Here is a 6,072-nt window from a genome sequence, read left to right as displayed (position 1 = left end):
CATACATTTGATTTTTTTTCCATTCTTTATTTTTAATTTTTGGTCCTGATTTTACATTGAAACCAATATTCAAATTTTTACTTTCTGATTTAAAGTTAGTCATGAATAAAAGGTGGACACAAAATGCTGGAGTAACTCAGTGGGACAGGCAGCATCTCTGGAGAGAAGGAGTGGGTGAAGTTTTGGGTTGAGACCCTTTACATCACCCTCTCCTTCTCTCCAGAGATGCTGCCTGTCCCGCTGAGTTACTCCAGCATTTTGTGTCTACCTTCGATTTAAACGAGCATCTGCAGTTCTTTCCTACCCCTAGTCATGAATAAACATTCATCCTAGGCTACTTGTGTCATTACGGATATGTAATAGCAACTGTGTATTGTACGCCACTTACAAAACTGGATCGCTTTGAGTTCAATATATTCAAGTTCAGCCCTAGTAACTGAGGACTATTTTCCACACAGTGTCTCAGAGGTTTTTTCATCAGATTGCATAAAGCTGCTGTTTTCCATGCTCTCACACACCACATTTCTCCACAGGAATGGGCCTTGAAATACGATGATCCGCTGCCTGAATGTCCACAGAAAGGTTGTGGGCTGATGCTCCAGAAATAAAAACAGAGCACTGTTTATTTGTCACTGATTAAGATGGAAAAGATGCAAGAAATTCACAAGGATGTTATGGACCAAAGGTCACAGAGTTATACAGAACGGAAACCGGCCCTACCGCCCAACTCATCCATGCTGACTACAATGTCTATCTGAGCAGGTGTCACTTGCCTGAGAAAGGCTGCATAGGCTGAGACTTTTTGTTGTAATATAAAGAGGCCAATGGGTGATCTTATACAGGTTTATAAAATCACTAGACCAATGGATCCATTGGGCTCAAACCTCTCCTGCATTGGTGCAGCACCCTCTCCTCCCCCTCTCCTCCCCCTCTCCTCCCCACTCCCTCTCCCCCTCCCTCCCTCCCCTCCTCCCCTCCTCCCCTCCCCGTCCCTCCTCCCATCCTCCTCCACCTCCCTCCTCACCTCCCCTCCTCCTCCCCTCCCCTTCCCCCTCCATCTCCCCCCTTTCCCCCTTCCCTTCCCCCCACTCCATCCTCCTCAACCCCCCTTATCCACCCCCCTATCCCTCCCTCCCTCCTGCCACCCCCCTCCCTCCCTCCCCCTCCCTCCCTAGGAGATAGATTTAAACTGTGAATAACTTAAAAAATCTAACACCGATTTCAATGAAACTTCGTCCATTAGCACCAAAGGGACGACGGTTAATAAGGTGGGCTTAAAATTATCGTGCTATCATGTACCATTTTGGCTGTAGTTCAGGAACAAACAAACAAACAAACAAACAAGAGTTTTAGTATATGGTTGAGGGGAATAGATAGGGTGAATGCATAAAGTAATTTCCCAGGGAAGGAGAAACAAGACCGAGAAGGCATAGACTTAAAGTGAGAGGGGAAAGATTCAATAGAAACGTGAGCGATAACATTTTCATGTAGAGGGTGGTGACGTACATGAAACAAGCTGCCAGAGGAGGCCGTAGAGGCAGGTACAACCACAATGTTTAAAAGACATTTGGACAGGTACATAGATAGAAAAGGGTTAGAAAGATATAGATCAAGTACGGGCAAAGGCGACTCATCGAAATAGACATCTTAGTTGGATGTTGATCTGAAGGGCCTGTTTCCATGCTGTATGACTCTGGAGCTGAGATAAGCACTGACAATGACTTAATGCAGCTCTTAGTTTTGACTTTCCTACCAGGATCCTTCTGTGGGGTGTGCAGAATACCAAGAAAATCTGGTGGGCATCCTGAGTGTTGTATTATATTCCAGATGGATCAAGGCTTCAGAGAACACATTGTGCTTCTCACAATTACAGCAAGACCAAGCCATGTTTTAAATATAGATAAAATCAATGAATAAAAATTTGTGTGACATATTCAATATCCCCACTGTCATGAAAAATGATCTATGCTCTCTAAAGAGTATCTCCAGATAGATGCATTTTTCAAAAAGATGAACAAGGCTATGATTCCCTAAGATTTCTTTTTGTAATTCTTTTTGTGCACAACCCGCAGGCATTGCCACTTTCATTTCACTGCACATCGTGTATGTGTATGTGACAAATAAATTTGCCTTGACTTGACTTGACTTGATTTAAATATATTTTCATGCACTTTATAAACAGTAAGAATATTTTTTAAACTCATGTTGTTGCCATTTTTTGTCTATTCCTAAATGCGATTGAGAAGGTGGAGGTGGATTGCTTTCTTGAATCGCTGTAGTCCCTATGATGACGTTACTTCCAAAAAGCTGTCCAAAAGTTACTCATGTTTAAGTCATGTGAGCCCAGTCGGGAAGAATGAAATCTTACTTGCTGCAGCTTTACAGGCCCATTAACTACAATAACACAATGATAAATATACAATAAATTATCAGTTATACTAGGAAAACCAGGCCATGATAGTACACGCCAAAGTACACAGTGCTATCTTAATGGTGCCAAGTCTATGTAATTTGGTGCTGAGGTAGGATTATGGTTAGGGTTGTACACAGCAGTTCAAGTCCTGATGCTTGATGGTGGTAAAGTCAATGCCCATCACGAACTGGGCAATGTCCACCACTTTCTGCAGCCTCAGTGGTTCTTGAGCGTTCATATTACCAAACCAGGCTGTGTTAAAAGTCAGTATGCTCTCCACAATACACTGTAGAAGTTCAAGAGACTGTTGGGTGGAGAATTCTAGGATTTAGCACCTATAAAGGAATCGGTATTTTTCCATCTGGGTGGTATGTCGTGTGGAGACCAGCTACAGGTGATGTTCCATTAATAATTCTAAAATTATCAATGCTGTAAGATGATCAGAAATGAAAGAGGAAAAGATTAACAGAACTGCTGTCAAATTTCAAACTCATTCTTGAAATGAGTAGAGGTTTAGCTATTTTTCTGAAAATGTATTGAAGTTTGTGCAACATTATAAAGAATTTAATAGAATATCAGGTGATAGAATGCAGGAACCCAGCAGAAGGATTTAAGTCCAGGCTAAGTTGGACACATTAATAATAACAAAATGCAGTTCCTGGCAAATTAAATGTCCGTTTGTGCCAAATAAGCGCCATTCTGGTAATGCACATGGAATTAGCATATGAACATATTTCTTGGGAATAGTATGAGCCAAAAAAAATCTGATCAATTGTTAATTTTACTTGTTTATTACTACAGTTGGGAAGGGGTTAAATGATTGTTTCTGCACAGCATTATGTGTGGAAATAACATGCTGATGAATTACTGCCAGTAAATCAGAGCAGTTGAAAAAGCTACTTACTCCACTAACGGTATATCACTTGTCAGCAAACCTTGACCCAGCTTGTGGACTTTGTGGAGTAATTAGATTAGAGTAGTCCATTCTCTACTCTGAATCAAGTTGAGTAATAAGGAAAAAAAAACCCTTGCAACCAGAATTATATCTAACCCTTTTTTTAAGAATTTGAAGCTGGATAACTGTTACCAAAGCACAATGTGGATGCTTAATTTAACAGTCTTCATCAGTGATTGATATAGCTAATATTCTCCATTATTAGCTCAAATTGAATCTCATATGAGTATGCATTCAGCTGTAAATTATATGAAGTAATGGCAATACTTTGCGACATGAATCGTTTTGTAGTTTACTAGACCAGTTAGGGAGAGACAAGTCAAAAATAAACAGATCAAATGCACTTTCCCACATCTGACAAATACCTATTCCAGAAAATGCCTTTTTCCAAAACAACTTAGTGTGACCAACACAGATGAACCTCAGAATGATTGCGAGCTTTGTTCCACATCGATGAGTTTTTCTTTTCAACTAACTTTTGTGCAGTGACTCATGTAACCAGAGCATTTCGTATTGCTGTGACATTTCCGTCAAATCTAACCTTTAAGATAGTATGCTAGCTTGCTACAGGAAATTGGCTGGATTTGAAGAGGTAGCAGTAATTCTCACCACTTCTTTCCTTTTGTTGCCATTGCAATACTGGAATATAGGTGACAAACTTATTAACTCACATTCTGATTGACATGCAATTAGAGACATGTTGAAATCATAAATGATTAAAATCAGACAAGCTTACTCCAATGTGACCTGAGAATATAATCAGGTGTTTATATCTTCTGTCCAGTTTCACAAGTGAGGCACAGCAGCTTTGATAAGGAGCAGAAGCAAGTTTGATGAAATTATGTATATATGTCTTAACATTGAGAAGTTTCTATTATATCAGGAAAGAGCATAATAATCCAATATTAAATGAATATTCTCTTTGGAGAACTGACCAGGTTCTATGGTTAAAAACATCCTGAGAATTGATGCAGCATTGTGATCCCGCCTCCACTAAAAACCTGTAGCTATTAAATAAAAATTGAGCCTTAAATGGTTGAAATCGGCAAAATATAAAGTCCCAAAATGTAAACTTCAGCAATTATAATTAAGCATTTTGCATATTATGTAACAATAATAAAGCCACATGGGATATTACAACTCTTAACTTCCACGTTTGAAATTATAATTAAGTTGCCACAGATGATGAACTAAATGTTTCTCTGCTGTACTATTTCATATTTATTTTCATATTTCAGATACAGCGCAGAAACAGGCCTTTTCGGCCCACCAAGTCCGCGCCGCCCAGCGATCCCCACACATTAACACTATCCTACACACACTAGGGACAATTTTTACATTTTAACTAGTCAATTAACCTACATACCTGTACGTCTTTGGAGTGTGGGAGGAAAACGAAGATCTCGGAGAAAACCTACGCAGGTCACAGGGAGAACGTACAAACTCCTTATAGTACAGCACCCGTAGTCAGGATCAAACCTGAGTCTCCGGCGATGCATTCGCTGTAAAGCAGCAACTCTACCGTTGCGCCACCGTGCCGCCCCTACTTTCTCAAAATGTATGACAAGTATGAAATGGGCAAGACTGTTCAGTGCCCTGTGGTGCCACTCTGTGCCTGCACAGCATCTGCAGCATTTAATATTACGATGGTCTTAACTTTGCTGCCAACAGCAAAGGAATGGTTCTGGCTGTTCACCTCCTGGGTGCTGCCCAACATCCAGTTTGAAAGTGAATTTATAAATGGAGCGATAGGTAAAGGTTACTTCCAAACAATCTTATTAGGCATAAAAGTTATTATTTCTAATTAGAAATTTTAGTCCTTCAGACAAAAAATAGTCTAAGAATTCATTTTCAAATTATTCATTTTTGCTATATCTTTCTGATCCTTTATTTCTCTTCCTCAATTTTATTTGTGCTTCTTAACTTTTTTGCTAAATCTAAATTATGCTTTTTGCTTTGTGTTCTTGTTTGAATTCTGCATGGCTTGATGTTTGGTTGAACCTGTTTCATTCCAGAGTGATGCACTCTATAGTTAAACATTGACATTAGAAAACAGTGCAAACAGATTTGAGATGATGCAACTAATTAGATCATTCTACAGGTCCTCTTCACTTGCTATTTCCCAGACAAGAACTGGTGAGTTGCAAAGAATGATACAGCATGGAAAGAAGCACTTCATCCATGCCCATCAAAAGGCCATCTACACTAACCCCTTTGTCCAGCAATAGGCGTATATCCCTTCAAACCAAGCGAGTTAAGCATTTCTTGGAGACACACGAGACTGCAGGTCCTGGCATCTTGAGCAATTTACAAAGCACTGAAGAAGTCAACAGGTCAGGCAACATCAGGGGAGGGATTGGACAGGCAATGTTTCCAGTCCTAACCGTCTTCATCTGGTCCAACATTTTCTGGAACAGTTGAGCAAAACTTTAGACAAGGAGATAGGTTTCTATCGGGGACTTCAGAAAGGAACAAAACATCATAAAGTGGGAGATTTTTTAAAAGGGCAAGACCATTTGGAGATTTGAAAACAAGAAAGAGAATATTATGATTCTGGAAATTCTTCGTCTGTGAACACAAGGCTGATGACTTGAGAGGCAAAGTCATTGGTGATAGGTTCGCCAGGCTGGACAGGAGACAGGAAGATTGGGACAAGCAAACGGTGGGGAAGTGGGGAGGCCGAAGAGAATAGTGAAGAGGGAAC

At 40.1% G+C, this 6,072-nt stretch overlaps 1 protein-coding gene across 1 annotated transcript in view; it reads right to left on the bottom strand.

Moving 5' to 3' along the window:
- Nucleotides 1-5,450, bottom strand: part of ctnna1 (catenin (cadherin-associated protein), alpha 1) — a 366,450-nt gene extending 361,000 nt beyond the window's left edge. Inside the window, exon 1 of the mRNA XM_078411618.1 lies at nt 5,447-5,450. The gene's annotated coding sequence lies outside the window, so the exon portion shown is untranslated. The remainder of the gene's footprint in view (nt 1-5,446) is intronic.
- Between the last annotated feature and the right edge of the window lie 622 nt (nt 5,451-6,072).

Source organism: Rhinoraja longicauda, chromosome 14, assembly GCF_053455715.1.
Source record: "Rhinoraja longicauda isolate Sanriku21f chromosome 14, sRhiLon1.1, whole genome shotgun sequence".
NCBI lineage: Eukaryota > Metazoa > Chordata > Chondrichthyes > Rajiformes > Arhynchobatidae > Rhinoraja > Rhinoraja longicauda.
Note: the sequence above shows the minus strand (reverse complement) of the source record. Positions and strands in the feature narration are given on the sequence as shown.